The 23809-nt window shown below is 38.4% G+C and overlaps 1 pseudogene; it reads left to right on the top strand.

The window, feature by feature from the left end:
- The first annotated feature begins 3959 nt into the window (after positions 1-3959).
- LOC143389779 (nuclear receptor-binding factor 2-like) lies at positions 3960-22390 on the top strand (annotated as a pseudogene).
- Positions 22391-23809: the final 1419 nt, after the last annotated feature.

Raw genomic sequence — 23809 nt, 5'->3', positions numbered from 1 at the left:
TCTGTAGGAGTTGTAATTCACTTGTTAATTTGGAAGATAGTAATTTCTGAGATCTGAAGCCATTCCCAAAGTCTGAATTATTTCATTCTTAAGGTAGGTGTGTGCTCAGAGACAGACAACTCCGCCTAGAATGGGGAAGAAAGGTAATCTTGTTTCCTTTGGGATTAGGGATTAGGGAGTAGAGATTAGGGAGGGGCTGGGAGAGAGGAAAACAAAGAAACAGGTCTGTTTTACAAATATGTTACAGTGCTAGAGCAGTCAGGGTTATGTTCAAAGCACAATATGGACCACTGTTTCAAAGGAGCACGTTTTGAAAGGTTAAAGTGACAGAAAAGAACACTTACAAATAGCTTCTGGGCAGGATCTGTTCAATATTAATAATGTTCTAAGTTGATTCTAGGAACCTAAAATAAAAAGAGGGGCTCTGTCATTAGAAGAGGTCCCAGAAAGGGGAACTTGACTCAGGACAAGTGGTGTCCTTGGCATACAAGAATGAAAAAAAAATCAGTGCATGCCAATCAGAGACAAAAATTTATTTAAAAAAGCAGATAGATATCCAAGGGAGAATGCAAGGCATTTTTGGAGGGAGAAACAGCAACCCATTGGTTGCAATAGCTAAGGGCTGAAGACAGAAGACAGAGCTGTTACACAATTTCACACCAGTTTTTCTAGCACTAGCTTATTTCCCTTGTGTCCTGTTACTTTTTGCAGGCAAGGACCTGGGTCAAGGGCATGGATGGGTTGCCCAAGTGTTTCCTGTTTTGCATGTCAAATGTTCATGGGTGTTTCCTGCATTCTAGAAGTTCTTGGGTGCTCTCTTTCTCACTCTCCTCCCCCAACGCCCCCCAAACCTCCAGTACTGGGGATTGAACCCAGGGGTGCTTTACCACTAAGTTGCATCCCCAGAATTTTTTATTTTCATTTTATTTTTTTAATTTGGAGACTAGGTCTCACTAAGTTGTTGAAGGTCTCCCTAAATTATTGAGGCTGCCTCAACTTTGACATTCTTCTGTTACCAAAAATTTGCTTCTTGCCCCTGTTGCCAACAGAATAATGAGACATTGTTTTAGAGGAAAAAAAGGAAAAAATAAATTTTATTGCTTTGTTAGAAAAGTAAAAACACAGGGAACTTCTGTCTCCAGAGTCTGTGATTCTACCAATCAGTGGGAACAGACGATTTTTGAAGGTGATTCAAAGGGTACATTCTAGATGTGTCCTAATAGGGGTCATAATTCACTTGTTAATTTGGGAGATTAACTGGATCTTAACTTAGATCTTAACTTAGATCTTCTGGATCCAACTCCCAAAATCTGAATTACTTTATTCCTGAGATAGATGTGTGCTCAAGAATTGATAACTGGGTTTAGGATGTGGAAGAAGGGCAATCCTGTTTTTTCCAAGATTTGGGATTAAAAAAAATGTCCATTTAAAAATAAGCCTTCAATGGCAGAGCAGCAAAGCATGAAGGGAACAATTAGACTCCTGTGTGTCTCAATCGTCACAAGTATGTCCCACCTCTCCATTTAGGTGCTTCTCCTTTGAGACTCAGTAGTAGCACTGCAGAAAAACAAAACAAAACAAGGAGAAGAAAAAACACTTTCACTTATTTTCCAATGCACTTTGGAATAAAATCTAAATGCTTCATTATGCATTAAAATTGTACTTAAAAGCCAGCTAGAGTGACACATGCCTGTAATCCCAGCAGCTTGGGAGGTTGAGGGAGGGGAATCACATAATTGAAGCCAGCTTTAGCAATTTATTTTACTTTTTTTTTAGAGAGAATTTTTTAATACTTATTTATTAGTTTTCAGCGGACACAACATCTTTGTTTGTATGTGGTGCTGAGGATCGAACCCAGACCTCACGCATGCCAGGTGAATGTGCTACCACTTGAGCCACATCCCCAGCCCCCAGCTTTAGCAATTTAGTGAGGCTGTATGCAACCTAGTGATGCCTTGTGTCAAAATAAAAAATAAAAGGGCTGGGGATATAACTCAGTGGTTAAACACCCTTGGGTTCAACCCTTGATTTAAAGAAAGAAAGAAAGAAAAAGAGAGATGGTACTTAAGGCCATTCATGTTCTTTCTTGCATTAACCTACTCTTTAGCACTAAGCTACTTCCCTTGCCCTTTTTGTGACAGGGTCTTGCTAAAATTGCCCAGACTGGCCTTGAACTTGTCTTTCTTCTGCCACAGCCTCCGAAGTAGCTGAGATTATAAGCATTTATCATCATGCCTGGCTGCACTTTCCCACTACTTTTGACTTCTTCTTTTGCCTGTCTCCACCATAATAAAGATGCTGCAGCCTTTGTTTTTCTTTTTGTCTGTCTCTTTCTTTCTTTCTTTCTTTCTTTCTTTCTTTCTTTCTTTCTTTCTTTCTTCTCTTCTTTTTTTTAAGCTTAGAGTTTCAGTACACTTTCTTTCCTTGAAAGGCTCTTTGCTTAGCTGGCTCTTTAAAGGTTCCATCTGAAAAATCGCACACCCCTGGGCAAATTTCCTTCACCACCCAACTGCATCTAGGTTATTCTCCATCACAGCTCTGGTCCATCTATGCAGCATAAATCACTTTTGTCAGTGGATTTCATGACATAGTTTTGTGCCATTGAAGACTGATTTAAAGATAGGTAGTCTGTGTAGTTAGGTAAATCAGGTCTAATATCAAGTAAAATCCAAAATGAAGGCCACATTGAGAATGGAGTCAGAGAAAAGCAGAACAACTCTTGGAATGTTAATGTCCCCCAAGGCCCAGAGCGGATCCCCAATAAATGTTAATGAAACAGCTCCCAGCAAACTTGGAGATGCTAATCCAAAGGTCTTTCCTGCCCAGAATACTCCTTTGGCCCACCTGTGCCCCACACTTTGGGCTTTCCCACTTACATTCCATCACTGAAAGGTAACAGAACAGAAGACAGGAATGTGGGAAAGTTAAAAAAAAGACCTTAGCTATAAAAGGGTAACACATTCTCCCTTCCATGGATTCCACCTCTTGGGTCCCCCTTCTTCCTCCAGGAGAAGTCTTTTCTTCTGTCCTTTAATAAAGCTTTTACTTTCCACTAACCTTGCCTCAGCATGCTTCTCTGGTGTTATACTTCAACATTGGGGAAGCAAGGACTCATCACCGGTAAACACCGGTAACACCATGGCTTAGAATATAATTGTTAAATGCATCATTATACTTGTCTATTTGTAACACATACTATTATATTGGTTTATGTTCAACTTCAAGTCAGAGCCCTGCTGAATAATTCACATTAACTCCCATCATGGCCCAGTTCAGTATATGGTTTAACTTTGCTCAAATTTTCTTTTTTAAGTTGTATATGGACACAATACCTTTATTTTATTTATTTACTTATTTTTTTTGTGGGGCTGAGGATTGAACCCAGTGCCTCAGATGTGCTAGGCAAGCACTTTACCATGGGCTACAACCGCAGCCCTCAGATCTACTTTTTGAAAAACATCAACAGGTACAAGGATAAAGGTGGGTACACAAGTGCAAGAGAGGATGTAGCTAAGCAGAGTGAATTTCAAAAAAAGTCAGGCGAGAAGGAAATGAGAGAAGTCAATATTGGAAGATAGCCATCTTAAGGTACTAAAAGCCTGCACCTACTCACAAAACATCTGACTACCCTTTCAGAAGATATTTCATGGGAAAAAACAAAACAAAACTCTTGAAGCAGACATCAGCCGATGCCCCGCCTTCTGTGAGCCCCACCTACTCATTGTCCTCACTCCCACCTTGAACCAGCCCCCGGCAAGTGACGTCAGAAGTCGATGTGGCCACAGCAATGCTCAGGGGTCTGCCCCAGGCACTGGAAAAGGAAGTGGTAGGGTGGTTTCTTTTTTTGCGCCTACCACAATCTCTCTGGGCTCTCTGAGGGGTGGCTGTCTCCAAGGCTTCCTCGTGCTCTTTTTCTACTTCACTCTACGTGTACTGGCAACGCTGCTCACGCGTTGGAAGTAATGGAAGCACCTCTCAACTTGGTAAGTGGCTCACAGGGTTGTGTCCACGGTGGGTGCCTTTGCCTCAGTCGTCGGGTACAGTCCCCAGAGTTCAGGTAGACCCTTGATGCCAGGGGGCAGTCTTAGCAGTGACAGTCACAGAAGCTGAGGGCCACCCGCAGGCCCTCAGTTTAAAGAGGCTCCAGGAAAGCCGCCTCAGAGTTTGCCCTCCTCTGAGATGGTGGGGAAGCTCCCACTGACTTTGAGCACCCCCTGTTGCAGGGCCCCTGGCGAGGGGCTGCCGCCTCCTGGGGAGGCCCTCTCCTCTCCTGCAGTGGGGGAGATGCCTCCAAACGCCAGGTAGCAGCCTCTCTGAAGCCTGGGAGGCACGGAATTTGGCTAGGACAGAAATTGTGTATAATGCTGATTGTAAGTTTCAACACAGGGGGCCTGAGTCTAAGCTCCTTAACTTTGGAGAGGTGGAGTAAAACCCCTAACTCCAGTTTTCTTTTCACCTACTTACTGTATTGGTTCGCGTTCATAAATAGTCTCTCTTCTCCCCGAATAAATTAGGGATAGCTGGGGGAAGAAAACACGACCATTCTGTTTTTAGCTCAGTTTCATCACTTTAGGCGTCATAAAGTATAAAAGCTATTTGTTTTTCTCAGAAAAAGTACTGGTTGTCTAAAGTCTTTTAAGCAATAAGAAACGGTTCTTTCCAGATTGGCCGCTGCATCTGTGAGTTTTCTAATCTAGGAGATATATAGGTATAGGTATAGGTATAGATATAGATATAGATATAGATCTATCTATCTATAAAACTTAGAACACCTAAGGTTGCAGACAGGAAGAACTTTTTAGTCATGGGCTTGCAGTTTATTTGTGCTGGTGGAATTGGGTAAAAGGACTATGGAGGAATAATTTCTCACATTGGACTTCTCAACCCTACTGTGTTGGAAGAGCCTTGAACTGGTTCACACTATATAGAGAAGCAATGGAGCCTGGTGGTTTAGGAAAATAGTTTCTGAAGCCAGACTGCTTGGGTAAATTCTGACTTTGTCACTTAATTGATGCCTAACCTGGGGCAAATTACTTGATCTCACTGTTTCAGGTTTTTTGTTAGGGTTAAAGGAGGAAATAAGTGCAAACCACTTAGTACTGTATCTGATACATAGTAGAGTATGAGTTAGCCATTATTATAATGAGACCATAAGCCCATAACTTAAAGTCTCACTTATACAGTTTTGAATTTGGTGAGCTTTAAAGCCTAAGATTCTAACCGGTGGCTGTGGTTCAAAGTCACTGGTATCATCTGAAGTTATTATTCCAACTTAACTTTGGCAGGTTAGCTGTTCTGAGAAACTCTTGCAGTTTTATTACTTTGGCCCCTCTCCCATCCCCTCCCCCCTTTGTTTTTACCCTTAGAAACTTTGGACTACATTACGGAGTTTTTTTAAGCCAGAAAACTGTCTTGTACCTTTCTTGTTTTAAGGTGACATAGTTTGCAATGAAACTTGGGTGACTCAATACTGAATCCTAATAGGGGTATTAGAAATAATCAGCCATTTACAAAGTGCTTCAAAGTTCAAGTGTCCTTGCAAAATGACCACTGGTTCAGTTCCAGTTAGCTTCACTTTATTTGGCTACAGCCTGCCGCATAGCCCCAGTCAGCTGCTCTACAGGTGTGTCATGGCTTAGGAGAAGACTGAAACTGGTGATTGTGGTAAAAATAAAGCACAGAGTCAGCAGTTTAGGAAAAATTAGTGGGGGCATGTGCCGCAGTCTGGCTGGGCACAAATCACGAGCCACTCACAGCTTTGTAGATTCAAACAGCAATTCTTTATTCCTGAACTGTCACCGGCCTCTACGGGGAAATCCATGTTCTCTGCCCAAATCCACCACCACTGGGCTTCTGTCTCCCAAATATATTCTGAATCCCGTGAGAACTCAAGGGGAACTCAGGCAGCAGGATACGCCCTATTCTAAACGGGGAACACCCTAAACACGGATCTGCCCAGGTCCTTGAGCAAGGTCACCTTACATGCAATGTTGCTGCAAAATGTCCTATTTCCATGAGTCCTTCCACTAAAGAAACATGGGGGTACGCTGGCAAAAAAATTGTCATGCCTACTTGACTGATGGCTCCCAGCAGGCATGTAACCACTGAGTCACATCCCCAGCCCTTTTTTGTAATTTCATTTAGAGACAGGGTCAATATAAGTTGCTTAGGTCCTTGCTAAGTTGCTGAGGCTAGCTTTGAACTCAAGATCTCCTGCCTCAGCCTCCCCAGCCACTGGTATTACAGGCATGCTTCAGCATGCCAGGCTTGTGTTATCTTTTGAAATAATTATATTTAAAAGATTAGTTCAATTTCATAATCCATAAACTATGTGGCAAGTAGCATGTTTGGCATCTTGAATTCTTAAATCATTTGAGATTTGAAAGATATGATTTATTAGCTAGCTACTTATTGGAAGATAATAGTGGAAGAGAGGTTAATATTTACTTGAAGGGTTTTAAAAGTGAGCCAGGTTCTGTGGCTCATAACTATAATTCCATCAGCTCTGGAGTTGGAGGCGGGAACATCGGCAATTCAAAGCCAGCCTCTGCAATTTAGTAAGGCCCTAAGCAATCTAGCAAGACCTTGTCTCAAAATAAAAAATAATAATAATAATAATAATAATAATAATAATAATAATAATAATAGCAGGGCATGGTGATGCATGCCTGTAATTCCTGCTGCTGGGTTTGGGAGGTTGAGGCAGGAGGATTGGGAGTTAAAAGCCAGTTAAAAGCTAAACAACTCATTGAGACCTGTCTCTAAATGGAATACAAAATAGGGCTGGGGATGTGGCTCAGTGGTTGAGTGTCCCTGCCTTCCATCCCCAGTACCTCCCAAAAATAAAAAGGATGTGGCTCAGTGGTTAAGTGCCCCTGTGTTCAGTCTCTGGTACCAAACAAAACAAATAATTGTGTTACTAAGTAAAATTGAGAGGCCTCTATCAAAATTTTGCTAAGCACATTCTAGTATTGTCCAAGTTCATTGTATAAGGACTTAGTACAGGATTATTATTACATGGATTTATAATCATGTGTCCTCAGGGATTCTTGGGGTTTAGTAAGAACTTTTTCAAAGTTTTACAGATAAACCTACATTGAGAGAAATTAAGTAATTACTTAGGTATTGACCTAATATATTCTTGGGTACTGAGTAAAATATTGATCAAACTCATGCTTTGGATGCTTTTTTAGCAGTGCTTCTCTATTAATTTTCTCATTTTCATTTCACCTTGGCCCTTATCTATATTGAACTGTAGATCCTATGTCAGCATGTATTGCCTCTGCTGTAGTATTGATTCATTTATGTTAGTTTTACAGTAAGGGCCCTAAGGCTTATTTCTCACAATTAAATTTTCTAAGATATGGAAGAATTTGAAATAGTCATTCCAATGTTTAACTAGAACAAGCTGGGAGTGGTGGTGCATAACTGTAATCCAGTAGCTTGGTAGGCTAAGGCAGGAGGATCACACATTTGACACCATCCTTTGCAATTTAGAGATACTGTGTCTCAATGTTTCAGTGATAGAGTTCTCCTGATTCAATCCCCAGTATTTCCAATAAAAGGGAAATAAAGGAAATTTGTACAAATAATGCATCTTTCCCCCAAAAGTTGTTAAAAAGAAAAATAAATTTCACTTCCATTGAAGAAAAAATAGTCTTTCAACTTTGAATATGTTTGTTTCATCTGGTTATTATTATTATTTTTCCCCAAAGGGTTTCCTCTCCTTTTTGTCAATATGGAAAGATTGTAATATAAAACTTCTTAGTGTCTATTTAGGCATTTCTTTTCGTACATTTAATTTTGGTATTGTGAGCTGGTAACATATGTTAAAACTTAATGTGAGATAAATGGTGCAAAGCACATTCCTGTAATCCATGCAATTTGAGAGGTTGAGGTTTCTTGGGCTAGGCTTGATAATTTAGGGAGACCTTGTCTTAAAATTTTACAAAATTGGGAGAAAGGACTAGTAGAATGTGTTTTAGTTTCCCAGTACTGGAAAAAAAAATTATGTGAGATTATTTCTATTTCTTGGTTTGTTTGCTTCCAGTTTGGGAGATGATGTAAGGTTTTAATTTACATATGACCATTGGTCATGATTTACTCACCTGTGCTGCAAAGGCAGGTCAAAGTGTTTCCTACATGTTTGTCTCTTAAGTGTTTGGAATGTTTCTTGAGTAACTGAGCTTCCCTCCAGAGTAGTCAGTTGTCTCTTTATTTGAGGTAAATGAATCCACTTGCTTTTGAGATTCTAATCCAAGAAAAATAATTATATGATGGTCCAAGGAGGAATAGCCTTGTATTTTCCTGGAGTCTTTGTGACTTTCTTATATTATATGCAGTGAAATTTTTAAGGTAAAGAGGGCTATTTGAATCCATTTGTTGTTGCCCTGAAAATTTTAGGGAAAAGTAACCTTCTATCACAAATGAGGCTGGGCTTAATGGAAATATTCTAGGAAAAGGCAGTGGAGCACTAAAATATTTCCAGCAATTACTAAGTAATGGGATTAGCATTACGTATATTATTTATCTTGTCTTCCTAATAACTATATGAGGTATTGCACATTTTACAGATGAAAACATGGAAATTTAGAGTGGATAGTGTTTGTGAGATTGAAACCACCACTCCTGACTTGAGTATCTTAAATGTAATTTTAGTAGTCTTTTCAATGCTGACTGGTTGTAGACACTACTTGCTAGTTGTTTGTAGTTTACTCTATTGATTAAGAAAGGAAGGGGGAAGTGGATGACTCCCAACAGACAACCCTACTATAAAGTCAGGAGTATGGTATATTTTCCTCTGTGTACTTTTTGGCATTTTGTTTCTTTTCATTTGTCTTTACAGCTCTCCCCTAAATGCACTAATAAATAGAAGGTTATAGAAGATAATACTTTTTTCCTTTGGGTAAGAGTGCAGTGTGGAATGTGTATTTTAAAAGTGGCCTATAGCCAGGTGCACATTCTTGTAAATCCCAGTAACTTGGGATGCTAAGGTAGTAAAATTCTAGGTTCTAGACCAGCCTCAGGAAATTTTGAGACCCTGTCTCAAAATTTAAAAAAATAGTGAAAAGAGTTGAGGCTGTAGCTCAGTGGTAAAGTGCTCCTGGGTCCAATCCTCAGTTCCAAAAACAAAGCCGGTAGAGGTAGAAAGAAAATATTTGTTAGTGACATCAGCCACTTAGTAACAGGTTATATTTGCTAGGTTTTTGTTGGTTGCAAATGAGGAAAACCCATTTGAAATCAGCTTAAGCAAAAAGAGATGATTTATTGGACTCTAAACAAAGGAGCAGGAAAAGCAGGGGTATAGTATACATGTGTCTAAGAACATAGGGAGCCTCAGATTCAGACAGGAGTCTCTGACTCTTTAGGCTGACTGTTTCACTTCTCTTTACAGAACTGTTTCTACCTGTGTTTCCAAGTTTCTGAATGTCACATTATTTACAACCTCTTGAGACATTATTAACTTTGTATCTGATTCTAAGATTGAAATTTGGGGGCTGGGGATGTAGCTCAGTTTGTAGAGTGCTTGCCTCTCGTGCACAAGGCCTGGAGTTCAATCTCTAGCACCACATAAAACAAACAAAAATACCCAACAAAAATCTGGAAGGGATTCTTTATGTGTCTAATGGACAAGGCATTATGATTATTGTAAGATAGGACTCATGGATTATAAAATTTTCATAATTTTTACTTTGAAATAACAGAAATTTATACATGTACTACTTTTCTTTTTCTTTTCTTTTTTTTTTTTTTTGAGATTGGGCCTTTCTACATTGCTGAGACTTGGATTACAGTTCTGCCTCAACTGGGATTACAGGTTTTCGTCATCACACCATAGCTACTGTTAATGACTTGATTCTATTAAGAACAGTATTTAAGGAGATCAGTTTTAAAATGGGAAATCTTTAATGATTTTTTTAAAAATAAGAAAATTACTACCAAAATAGGTTTCCTGAAGTATCTTTAATTATTAAAATATGTACTTTAGTGTAGTCTGTTATCACTTTTTGAGGAGGGGGTACATGGGATTAAACCCAGTGGTGTTTTCCATGGAACCGCATCTCCTTGGTCTTTTTAAAATATTTTATTTAGAAAGAGGATTTCCCTGAGTTTCTTTGGGCCTCGCTAAATTGCTGAGGCTGACTTTGAACTCAGATCCTCCTGCCTCAGCCTCCTGCATTGTTGAGATTACACATGTGCACCACATCACCCAGAGGTTTTTATTTTTTATTTTTATTTTTTAATTTTGATTACTGGGGATTAACTCCGGGGAACTCAGCCTCTGAGCCACATCCCCAGCCCTGTTTTGTAATTTATTTAGAGACAGGGTCTCACTGATATACTGAGTGCCTTACCATTGCTGAGGCTGGCTCTGAATTTGTGATCCTCCTTTTTCAGCCTCCCTAACCTCTGGGATTATAGGCATGTGCCACCATGTCTGGCTTATTTTTTAACCCCCCCCCCCGCCCCAGTTTTGAAACAGGATTCTCTTAAATTGCTTAGGGCCTCTCTAAATTTTGGAGGCTGATACTAAACTTGTGCCCCTCCTGCCTTAGCCTGCCAAGTCACTGGGATTACAGGTGTGTCCCACTGTTCATTGTCAACCTCTTGGTGATAAAAAAAAAAAAAACATTCCAATTTTATTGTCTATCATGGTACTTAGTATAAAAAACCACTTAGGGTGTTCTAATTAGTTTAATTTTCACAATAACACTCATTTTATAGATAAGAAAATTGAAACAGATAGTTAAAGCCAAGTTCATGTGTTTATACAAGTGTTCAAGCTGGAACCTCAGCTCTACCCTGTCGGCACTTGGTAGATGTTTAATAAGAATTTAATAGTAACTATACTTTAAAAAAAGGAATTTGCTGTGGTTTGAAATAACCTAAATTGATGAGTGTGTTTATTAGAAAGTGTTATATCTGAGTCTATATTGAGAGGAAAATCCTGAATGGGCAGAGTTGGAGATTAGATTTTTCCATGGGGAAGTTTTAGGGAAGATGGGAGAGCTAAGAAGTCCTGACTTCACCTATTGGGAACTTTTTGTTCTTGTTCAGAAATTCAAGTAACCATTTATTTTGTCATCAGAGCTTGAAGTTTAATTATGGAGGCAAACAAATACCCATAGCACAAGGTGGAAAGTGATTGGAGTCCCCAAAGGCACAAAGATTATAGAGACAGTACTAGAGTGCAGTAATTTCAAATACCATCTTGTTTTTGCCTCTTAAAATGTGTCTGTGATCCAGCAGCTATAAAACTAGCTATATACCTCTGTAAAATCTTAAGCCTTATTCCAAACCTAATGACCCAGAATTTACATCTTCACCTAGTTCTCATGATTTGAATTCCATTTAAAACTTCAGGACCATGGATCTAGTCCAAAATCATCATTTTATAGGTCAGCAAATGGGCCCTGAGGGTTGGAATAAATTAACTTTTTCAGTGGGAGAGCAATAATTTGATACCAGAGTCCCTGATTCTTGGTAGGGGTAGGTCTACACTGTGCCACTCCTTGTTATGATGGTCTGTGGAAATTCAAGGAAAAGCCTTAACAATAATATCAGAATATATTCATTAGAAAAATAATGTTATTCATAACTTCTTGTATCTACTACTTTTTTTTCATTATGTATATTCTCTTTCCCCAGAGTTTGTCATTTCTAGATACCTGAAAACATTTATGTGTTTTGAACATATTTTTTGCTTAGTCTGACTCTGTGGTTAAAATTCATACAATAGCCAGACATGATGGCACATGCCTATAATCTCAGTAATTTAGGAGGCATAGACCAGAGGATTACAACTTACTGAGGCCCTAAAACAAATTAGCAAGGCCCTAACATAGAACTTTAAAAGGACTGGGGGATGTGGCTCAGAGGTAAAGTGCTCCTAGGTTTGATCCCTAGTACCATGAAAATATATAGATAAATAAAAGGCCAGTATTGCTTATTTAATCTGTTTACCTTTAAATGTAGGGATCCTTAAGTCATTTGCTTATAGAATTTTGTAGTTACCCTTTGTTCTTTTGGTGAGTTGTATCTGATTTTAAAAAAATCATTTTAATACTACGTATTGGTATCATAATGCCTCAAGTGCAAACATTTTTTTCTTTAATTTTTAAAATGGTACCAGGAATTGAACCCAGTGGTGCTTTAGCACTGAACTACGTCCCCAGTTCTTTTTATTTTATTTTTTTTTTGAAATAGCATCTCATTAAGTTTCTGAGGCTGACCTTGAGCTTGTTATTCTCCTGCCTCAGCCTCCTGAGGAGCTAGGATTATAGGCAAATACCACCATGCCCAGTACAGATTTCTCATTTCTGAGACAAATAGCAGCTTTATGTTGAAATGGAAGAATGAACTGATAATAATAAAAGTTAAATTTTACCATATGATAAGTGGTTCTCTGATAATAGCTTTTTATAATTATTATTTTTTATTTGTATATGACAACAGAACGCATTATAGTTTTTGTTACATATATAGAGCACAATTTTTCATATCTCTGGCTGTATACAAAGTATATTCACATCAGTTTGTGTCTTCATACATGTACTTTGGATAATAATGACCATCACATTCCACCATCATTTGTAACCCCATGTCCCCTCCCTTCCCCTCCAACCCCTCTGCCCTATCTAGAGTTTGTCTATTCATTCCATGCTCACTCTCCCTACCCTAAGACTAATGGAATTGTCTATGAAATAACTCTTATTTTGAAAGAAGTTTGAAAAATTAAAAAAAAACATTTTGAGTAACAGACTATAATTGTGACTCTTTCTAGTTAACATTCTGGAGTTGAAGAATGTGGGTCATTGAAGTGCCTCATGTTAACTGGGAGAGGGTTTATTTAGATGCAGTAGTTTTAGGTTCGATCTACTCTTTTCATAGATCCTGATATAGATACAGCTGTAATGATGACTTGAGGTGTGACAACAAATAATATCATTTATCTTGTTAAAAGGTTGGTTTGTTTTGGGGGCAGTTGCTAGTGATAGAACCCAAAGCCTTACAGTAAGTAGGTATTCCAACTCAACCTCTATTGTTGTTTTCTAAAGTCATGTTTTGTACTTAATAGTAATTTATAGATGTTTGTCTTCTAGGCTTATCAGCAGAGCAGACGAGCAGACCGTTTATTAGCTGCAGGGAAATATGAAGAGGCTATTTCTTGTCACAAGAAGGCTGTGGGTAAGTTGTCTTTTTAAGAAATATTGATTGTAAAAATGAGAGCAATTTGTTTTTCCCAGTATCTCTGACCACTTTATTTAGAATGGAAATCACAACAGTAGTGTTTGTTGTCCTGCATATGCATGTTAGATCATTCTGCTGATCACCCAGAAAATTAGCTTAAGAGTATTTTTCAAATATGATGCATTTCCCAGCTTCTCCTAAACCAGTCTTCTGTCTGAAACATGAAGATGGCATAAATGGCACCTTGGTATATAGTTCTTATACACAGCTGTATTCCTAAAGACTTATGAGCCAATTCCAAGAAGTCTGCCAATTCATAGTAAATATTGTTTAAAGGAGTCTGAATTTCAAATACTTGACATTTGTGCTGCAAGATGGGCACATGGCAGGTACCACATAAAGCTGTATATTTTATGGTGAGTTTTATGGGGGTTTTATACAATATTAACTCTTTTGAATTCAGTATTGTTAAATATTTCCTAAACTATATTTTGTTATCCATTGAATTATTAAATTTTAGTCATTACAAAAGCAACATATTGTTTAACTATCTAAGTCATGTTACATATGAGTTCCATAAGCACACATCCATAATCCCAGCAATTTGGTAGATTGAGGGCCAGCCTCAGCAACATGGTAAGGCCCTAAGCAACTTCAACCCTGTCTCAAAATAAAAATTAAGAAAGCACTGGGGATGTAGCTCAGTGGTTGAGATGCTTCTGGGTTTACTTCCCAGTACCAAAACAACAACAACAAAACCAAAGATTCCAGCTAACTGAATAAATAAAGTGAAAAGACTTGCATTCATCTTAATCTGATATTTGAATAATTGAAACTGCTTTAGGGCTTCAAATATCACCCTGACCTGGCCTAAATTCTGTGACATTCTTAGGTTAGAAAAGATGATAGCTTGTTAAATCATTAGCTTTAAATCATGGAGATAGAACTTAATGTGATTAGTAAATCCAACTGGGCTGATTTGGAGTTTAGACTTGGTTTTATGGCCTAGGGGTAACACACTCCTCTGGCATGTGTGATGTACTGGGTTCGATCCTTGGCACCACATTAAAATAAACAAGTAAAATAAAGGTATTGTGTCCAACTAAAATTAAAATATATATATATTTAAAAAATAGCCATGTATTAGAGTTGCAACATTGATGTGTTGGAATGAGCTCATTGTATTCTAAATTGACTTATTCACAATAGGTTTTTTTGTTTATTTTGATACCTGGGATTGAAGTTGCCTATGAACTACTGAGCCACATCCCATCCCTTTTCATAGTTTTAGCCAGAGTCTCCCTGAGTTGCTTAGGGCCTCACTAAGTTGCTGGGGCTGGCTTTGAACTTGTGAGCCTCCTGCCTCAGCCTCCCCAGTCTCTGGGATTATAGGCGTGCACTACCATGCCTTGCTCGAAGAAGTAGTAGGTTCTTCAGATTTTCTTAGTTCCTGTCCCCATCATTTCTTAATATCTACTTTAAATATTTGCTTTGTTTCCTATTTGGAGGAAGCAATTTAATCAGAATTGTTAGTTTTCTTTTTTCCTGAGATGCCTATTCTTTTACCAAATTTCCCTTGGTGAGCATTTGTTCCTGTTTTGAATTTGTGGAGGAAATCTATTATTCTATTATGATGCAATCAGATTGAAAGTTTTTTTTTATCCTTCTAAAATAACCTTTAAAAATTCCAAATAAAAAACAGGCATGTGTGGGCTGGGGATGTGGCTCGAGTGGTAGTGCGCTCACCTGGCGTGCTTGCGTCCCGGGTTCGATCCTCAGCACCACATACAAACAAAGATGTTGTGTCTGTCAAATACTAAAAAATAAATATTAAAAAAATTCTCTCTCTCTCTCTCTTTCTTACTCTCTCTAAAAAAAAAAAAACAGGCATGTGGCACATGCTTGTAATCCCAGTGACTTGGGTGGCTTACTCGAGGATTGCAAATTCTAATCCGGCCTCAGCAACTGAGGAAGGCCCTAGGTAAATTAGCAAGGCCCTGTATCAAAATTAAAAATTAAAATGCTGGGGATGTGGCTCAATGGTTAAGTGCCCCAGATTTCAATATCTTATACCCCATGTGGCCCCTGCCCCAACTCCCAGTTGTGAGATTTATTTATTTATTTTTTATTTTTTTATTACTTAGGACTTAACCTAGGGGCACTTCATCACTTGGTTACATCCTTAGCCATTGTTTAAATTGAAACAGGGTTTCACAGAGTTTCTTAGGGCCTTATACTAAATTGCTGAGGCTAACTCTGATCTCCTGATTCTTCTGCCTCAGCCTCCCTAGCTGGTGGAATTATAGGTATGCACTACTGCATTATACTGTTTTAAGGCTCTACAAAGGGAGGCATTTCTTGAGTTTTGCAAAAGCTATTCTATTTGATAAGAAAGTAGATAAAACAGCTTATGCTGAGGCATACTGCTGTAATTCCAGCAGCTCATAAGGCTGAGATAGGAGGATTGTGAGTTCAAAGTCAGCCTCAGCAAAAGTGAGGCCCTAAGCAACTTAGCAAGGTCTTTTTTTCTCTAAATAAAATAAAAAATAAGAGCTGAGGATGTGATTCAGTAGTTAAGTGCCCTTTGGTTTGAAACCTGGTACCAAAAAAAAAAAGGAGTGGGTAAAGCAAAGTGTAGTTCGGACAAGGAGAAAAAATTTATGCAGGTAGGTGGTAATAACTAAGAAAATTCATCCACAATGTATCTGAACAGTTGCAGAGCAGATAGAACATCTCAATAAATTTAAATGATAATGAAGAAAAATACACAAGCTATGCAAAATTAATACAGGAACAAAGTGAAGAAAAATGTAAATCTGGCATGTAAGGCTCGATCAAAACTATAATCACCTAGTTTTCTTTGGACAAGAATGTCTAATTAATTTGCTTCTTAGGAATGGTAGAACCTAGCAGACACTTCTAAGCATGAAATCAGAAAATCATTAAAATACAAATAAAGATCAGGCAACAAAATATAAGAAATAGATCCACTATTAATGTTATTTATATCCCATCTTGTTCAAAAACATATTTAAAATGTCTCACAGAGAAACAAAATGAAATACAGAATGTAAGTAAAAATAAGTAAATGAAGAAATCCATAGCAGCACAAAATGAAAAACAGATTGATATTATAAACCTCAAAATGTACCATGAGTTTGAATATTTATAGAACTTATGATTAGTTCTTTGTGTTGTTTTTGACATTGTCAAAATTCCTGAGAAAATCAATGTAGAAGGAGAAAAAGTGAATTTTTTAAACAATTTCAGAGGTTTCAGTCCATGGTCATTCAGACCCATCATTTTTTTGTGTCACGTGTCTTGGGTGGCTGAGTTGAGGATTGCAAATTCAAATCTAGCCTCAGCAACTGAGGAAGGCCCTAGGTAAATTAACAAGGCCCTGTATCAAAATTAATGGTAGGGAGTGTGTAGTGAAGAAAACTGCTCATCTCATGGCCTTGAGAAGCAGAGGGAGAGGAAGAAGATGGGGCCAGTATCCCCTTCATGGTCATGCCTTCCATGGCCTAACTTCCTTCTGTTACACATCCCCTTCCACAGAGTTTGTTACCTCCCTCCCCATAATGCTATCAGTTGGGGATCAAACTGTCAACACATGAGCCTTCAAGGGGGCATTCAAGTTCTAAACCATAACATTCTGCTGCTGGCCCCAGAAGCTTATGTCCATCTTGTGAAACAAAATGCATTTATTCTATCTTAAAGAGTCTCCAAAGTCTTAACAGTTCCTTTATTACTCAAATGTCCAAATCCGAAGTCTACTCTGAGACTCAAGGCAAACTTGGTTTTGAGCCATTGGAATATTTAACAAGTTATATACTTGTAACATTCAGTGGCATAGAATAAACATTCCCATTCCAAATGTGAGGAATAGGACTGCAGAAAGAAGAAAGGGATTTGACCAAATCAAGATGGAAACCCAGCAGGGCAAATACTGAGTTCTGTAGCTTCGTGTGCTGCTTTTGGGACACAGTGAAATGATGTGAACTCCAAAGGGTTTAGGCAGTCCTGTTTCTGGATTTGCCAACTGTAGTGCATGTGGCCACTCACTTTGGCTGGCTCTACTCTCTGCCTGTTACTTCCCTTGGCAAGCATTCTACATTCCTGGCATCTCTGACTTACTGGGGTCTCCATTGCATCTTTAGCTTCACTCTCACAGCTTCACACATTGCCTTCTCAGGGGCTACTTGGCAGGGGCTTTGACTGCCATATGCTGATTGAAGTTTTGATGGGATTCCCCCAGGATCCCATGTAATAACTCCTGTATTCTTCATTTTAGCAAAAGCACCATTGTATGGATGACAAATCTGCTACCAGCTGGAGCAGTAAAAGACCTGCTTCAACAACAGCTATGGCAGAGTCTGATTCCTTTGAAAGATGAACACAAGGAAAACAATTCCCTGGTTCTGTGGGTGTAGGGCTCCCCTGGGCTCTCTTATCAAATAAAAGTCTTTGAGTCTATGATGGGCCTTGCTGATTCCTGAGGTGCAAAGTCCTTAGCTTCTTTTTAATGGCATTGATCTCTTTAGCACTGGTACCTTACTTGGCCACAACTTTAAAAGTTCTACTTTTCTGTCTAAACTAAAGTTTTTCAAATCTTTCTTTTCTCTTTTTTGTTCCCATTCTCAATGGTATATTAATTGAAAGCTAAACACAGACCACTGCCTTGAAATTTCCTCCACCAAGTTAATTAGTCCATCGCTTTCAAATTCAGCCTTACAGAATCTTGATATACATAAAATGAATACTAGTTCTTTTTCAGAATGTAACATGAATGGCCTCTAGTCCAGTTCTCAATAGGGTCCTTATTTCTGTTTGAAACCTCATGAGCTTGGCCTTTAGTTTACACATTCTTATCAGCATTCTGGTCTTCTGAGTTCCCACCAGAATTGCACTTTAAGCTGTTTACAACATTACAAGCTTTCTGTAGTCAACATCTCTAAGCCATGACACCTCCTCCATCTCAATTTAAAAGATTTCTCAGCCACTATCAGGTATAGTGATAGCAAAGACTTTGCTGCTTTTTGTTACCAATTTTCTGTTGTAGATTTTCATAACTGAGATTCAACTTGAAAGGAGGAAAGGTTTCATGTGTTCATGGTTTCAGTTCATGTTTTATTAGCCCTGTTGTTTTGGGTCCTGTGGCAAGGTAGAACATCATGGTTAAATATGTGGTAGAGCAAAGCTGCTCACTTCATGGTTATGGAAAGCAGAGAGGGAAAGGGGATGGGGATACATATGCCTTTCATGTTAAACCCTGAGTCACCCAATTTCCTTTAACTAAGCCCGACCCCTTACAGATTCCAATACCTTCCCATGATGCCAGGAGCTGGGGAACAAACCTTCAACACTTGCGCTTGCTTCCTGGGGCGTTTAAGATTCAAACCATAGCAGACTCTTAGCAATCTTCCAAAAGAGGAAAAGTAAGAATTTACTTCAAAGTAAGTCACCCAGAGTTTGATCCTGAGATTAGAGGGTTGTGGTTATTGTTGTTTTTGGTACCTGGGATTGAACTCGGGGTACTTAACCACTGAGCAACATCCCTAGCCCTTTTTTTATTTTTAGAGACAGTGCCTTGCTAAGTTGATGAAGTTGGCTGTGGACTTCAGATCCTCCTGCATCAGCTTCCAGAGCTGCTGGTATTATAGGTGCTTGTCATTGCACCTGGTCTGAAAGGTTTTTTAGGGTAGATGGGGCAAATATCCATGGAACATACATCTTAGTTTAAGCAAAGGTTTATTGACAGATACTATCTACTAGACTGCCCTTCTGTAAGGTGCTGCAGCCTGCTGGAGAAAAATGTCTTTTAAATATATAGTCAGGTACAAGGGAGTAGTTAAAAAACACTGTGATTGTTATTTGGTACCATTGCTATAGTTTTGGTAGTTAGGGAGTCTTTGGGGGTGGGCCTAAAAGGAAGGTCATGCTTCATTGCCAGGTGCTAATTTTCAAAATGGGAGTTATTTTGGACTAAGTACCTAACAGGTTCTTGTTAATTTTTTTTAAGTACTGGGAATTGAACCCAGCCAGGCATGCTTTACCACTGAGCAATATCTCCAGCTATTTTTATATTTTTGGGGACAAAGTCTAAGTTGTCTAGGCTTGGCTCAGACTTCCAATCCTCCTGCCTCAGCCTTCTGAGTTGCTGGGATTACAGGTATATACTACTATACCTGCCTGGTTCTTATTACTTTTTAATCCTTCCTTAACATTATTTTTCAAATGAAATCATCTTCAGTTCTTTAATTGTAAAATCTGTAGGGTTTCTGTTTTTGTTTGATGGTGGGGATCAAATGTAGGTCTCCACATGCTTGGCAAGTATTCTACCACTCAGCCACATCCCCAGCCCTTCCATAGGGATTTTAAAGCATAGAACCTGCCAGTTAAGTTATCGAATGCCTGTAATCCCAAAGACTGGGGAAGCTGAGGCAGGGGGATCACAAGTTCCAGGCCAATCACAGAAATTTAGCAAGACTCTATCTCAAAGTATAAAGGGCTATGGATGTAGCTCAGTGGAAGAGCTTTAACCCTTATTTAGTCACTGGGATCATTCACCAGTATTGAAGCAAAAAAAAAAAAAATCCCTCCAAAACCTAATCATAGCATTACTGCTTGTAAGATCATTTTTTTCTGTATGAGAAGTATTAAAACTTCTTTTACCCAGTAATTATAGGATGATACTCATATATTAATGTTCCTCTTTCTTTGGCCAGCATATCTTTCTGATGCTATGAAGCTGACCAAGTCTGAGCAGGTAAGACATGTTCTTAAGGTTTACAGAAAAATTTTAAAAAGATTTTTTAATGGAGACTTGAATTGTGTGTAAAAAAAGCATTTTACCCCTTTTTAAGTTCTTTAATTGTAAAATTTGCAGGGTTTCTGTTTTTGTTTGATGGTGGGGGATCAAATGTAGGTCTTTAAGTGCTATATTATAAATGTGTAAAATGTGAAAACTAAGTGAACTGTTGATATAATGGCATACAGAAACAACCTTCTCCCCCAGCTTCATTCCTGCTCTTTTAGACATGCTGAAACTTGCATCCTGTTAGTAGCTCATATTTGAACATCGTTGGGCTGTTTATTTTAGTGCCTGGTATTGAACCCAGGGGAGCTTAACCACTAAGCCATATCCCAAGCTTTTTAAATTTTTTTTTATTTAGAGACCGGGTCTTGCTAAGTTGTTGAGGCCTCCCTAAGTTGCTGTGGCTCGCTTTGAAACTGTGGTCCTCCTGCCTCAGGTTCCTGAGCTCCTGGGATTGCAGGTGTGCACCACCATGACTGGATTCAATTGGATAAATCTGCTTGTTGAAGATTTTTTAAATATGAAGTCTCCCATTTGTCTGTTCTTGAATTCTTAGACAATTCTTTCTTTATTTTTGACTTCTTTCCTCCCTCTACTGGTGATTGAACCTAGGGGTTGCTCTACCTGTGGACCACATCTTTCCAGCCCTTTTTGTTTATTTTTTTTTTTTGTGACCAGGGTCTGGTTAATTTTCCCAAGTTTGCTTTGAACTTTTGATCTTTCTAAGCCTCCCAAATGGTTGGAGTTACAGGCTTCTTGTACCACTATGCGCCCTGCCTTATGTTAAAAAGTTCTTAACTTCAAAATTTGTTTCACCAGTGACTTTATTTCTTATGCTAGGGGAAGGCTTGTTGAGGTTTAAAAAATACCTTTATCTAAATATCTTTTTTTTAACAGGGGTCTGAGTTGAATTCAGGGCCTTATACATGCTAGACAGGTGCTCTACCATTGAGCTACATCACCAGCCCTATTTTAAATTTTGAGACAGGGTCTTGGTAAGTTCCCCAGGCTAGCCTTGAATTTGTGATTCTCCTGCCTTAGCCTCCTAAGTAGCAGGGGTTATAAACATGTGCCACCCAACCTGGCTTCTGATTTCTTGATTGTAAAATTTCAGGTACCTAGGAAGTACTTAGTACATATATATCTAATTGAAATAAGGAGATAATTTCTGAGAGGGATATCAGTGGCATTGAAAACCCACTTACTTCTTAACACTGAATCATAGGATATTTTAACTGTGTGTTTTTGATACTATAGAACCTGCTATTGGTATCTGCCTGCATTGAGCTTTCTAAATCTCTCTTAACAGGAAGACTTTTCATTTTGGTTACTATAGAACTGAGTTCTAAAGAGAAAGAATTTCTCCAATTCTAGGATGATTACAAATGGCATGGCATTGCAGATGGAGGAAGTGTAAGGCACAGTCAGAAAAAGTCTGAATTATTGAGATTAGGACTTCAATTTAATGAATGGTGCTTTCACTTAAGTAAAAAAAAAATACACCATTCTCTAATTTATATTATTTTGATATTGTTATTGAATCTTTATTAAATCACAAACAGTATAAAAATTTTAAGTGTTAAGTCAGAAAGGCTCTTGGAATAGCATATATTAACAGTAAAAAGACTTCCAATATTTAACTCTGCAAATTGTAATTTTCCTTTTGTGAAATAGGCTCATTTATCACTGGAATTAAAAAGGGATAGCCACATAAAACAGTCCCTCCTCATCCAGGAGAAGTGGAAAAGGGCAAAGTGTGAAGAACGATCAAAAGCTCAGAACACAGACAAGGATGTAGCTACCCAACTTCAGGCATCTCACACACCCTCTGCTGAGGATGCAGAGGGTCAGCGTCCCCTTCTTTCTCAGAACTACAGCCCTTGTACAGAAAAACACCTTTCTGAGATTCATGGAGTCTTTAACAGGAATTCAGAAACACTATTATTTTTACTTCAGCAAAAGAGTGAGCCAACACAACCATGTATTGGAAGCAAAGCCCCGAAGGATGATAAAACAATTATTGAGAAGCAGGCAACCAAAATTGCAGATTTGAAAAGGCATGTGGAGTTCCTTGTGGCTGAGAATGAAAGATTAAGTAAAGAAAATAAAGCACTAAAAGCTGAAAAAGCAAGACTTGTACAAGGTCCAGTAGATAAGGAGCTGGATGTGGATGCTGATTCTATAGAAAAGTCAGCGTTATAGAGCTTGCCACTACATTCGGACACTGCTACACCTTCTTCAACCTGGCACAAATTTGCAGCAAATATTGGGAAAGCCAAGGATATTCCAATACCCAATCTTCCTCCCTTGGATTTTCCATCTCCACAACTTCCACTTATGGATCTGTCTAAGGATTTTCTGAAAGGACTGATGAATAATTGAAATGGAAGGCTTTTGGAGAGATCAGAAGAAATACAGCAACACAGTTAATCCAGAAAAGAAGGAACAATAAAAAAGGGAAAACCACATACAAGAGTAATTCCAGATGTGATTTACCATCTGGCTGATTGGCAGGAGCAGCATTGCCAGGATGTGAGAATCAGTCACTATGAAATATATTGAGTAGCTGATCTACCCACTAGAGCTAATGGTTCCCACCTTACAGACAGTAAACTCTTGGAGATTCACTTTCTCCCGATGCAAACCAAATGGCTACCTAGAATAATTTTCTCAATCACCAATTATTTCTCTTCAGGGTTAAAATGTATAAAAGCATGTTATGTATAATTAATCTATAATGCCATAAATGATAATGTAAAACCTAAATAATATGGTGGCCTGAGGGCCTGCCATATATTTGAAACATGCTTTCTATCATGCATTGACTGTATGCATTTTGTTATGCACATTTTGTTTGTTTAAGTAAGGTGTATAGGATACACACTTTTCTAGATGAAACTAATACCCACATTTTGCACTAATAACATAATGCTGACCTCAAGACTATCAGGAGAAATATTTAAATTTCCATTTTATGAAGAAAGGAACCAAATTATTCGTTACGCTTTTTTTAAAAAAATTACCAGTTTACATAATTAATCAGGGTGCATATTAAGTTCTAACTTTGTTATATAATTCATCATTAAAAATACTAAGGAATGATCCTTTGTTTTTAATGATGCATAAGTAGAAGTAATGCTAGTTGGCAGTATTTGATTGTAAGAAATCAAAAAAATAATTGTTTTATACCCTTGTTGACTGGTTGGTGGTTGAAAAGCAAGGAACTGTATGGCATCTGGCTATTGTAAACTTTGAATAGGAATTTAAGCAGATGCTATCAAATTATTATTCTGGTGTGTTAAAGATTTTCCCCTATTATTTTGCAATCCCTTCCCTCTTTAAAGGTGTTGAAGGGGAGTGTAGAATTTCCTGAGGAAATTTTGGAAAAAATCAAGTGAAAATCCACAAGAGCTAAATGTTCCAAGTCTTTCTTTGGTGGAACTCACCTGGAAAGTGCCCAGGGCTGCTCTAAGCAGCTTGCAGCCATTCTTGTAGCACCTTTACCCAGTGGAGCACAGTGAGTGAGTGGTTTTTTTTTCTAGGAGAAGGGGTTGGAGAAGAAGAGGATCCTAACAAAACATTTCTTTGCAGATCACTAGGTATGTTAAAGCATGTACTTCCTGTGTGGAATTGTGGGACTGAGGCACATACTGCTTCCTGAGGGAGTGAGGACTTCATTGGGTTCAGTGGGTAGGGTTAGGCTCCCATGTTCCATGAGGAAAGTAGCCTAAGTAGGAAGGGTGAAGAGATCATGCAGAAGTCAGATTTTTCCTGTCTTATTGTGTTGCAGATGAAACCATC

The sequence above is a fragment of the Callospermophilus lateralis genome, unplaced genomic scaffold (genome assembly GCF_048772815.1).
Source record: "Callospermophilus lateralis isolate mCalLat2 unplaced genomic scaffold, mCalLat2.hap1 Scaffold_62, whole genome shotgun sequence".
Classification (NCBI taxonomy): domain Eukaryota; kingdom Metazoa; phylum Chordata; class Mammalia; order Rodentia; family Sciuridae; genus Callospermophilus; species Callospermophilus lateralis.
The sequence above is the reverse complement of the archived record's forward strand: the minus strand, read 5'-3'. Positions and strand labels throughout refer to the sequence as shown.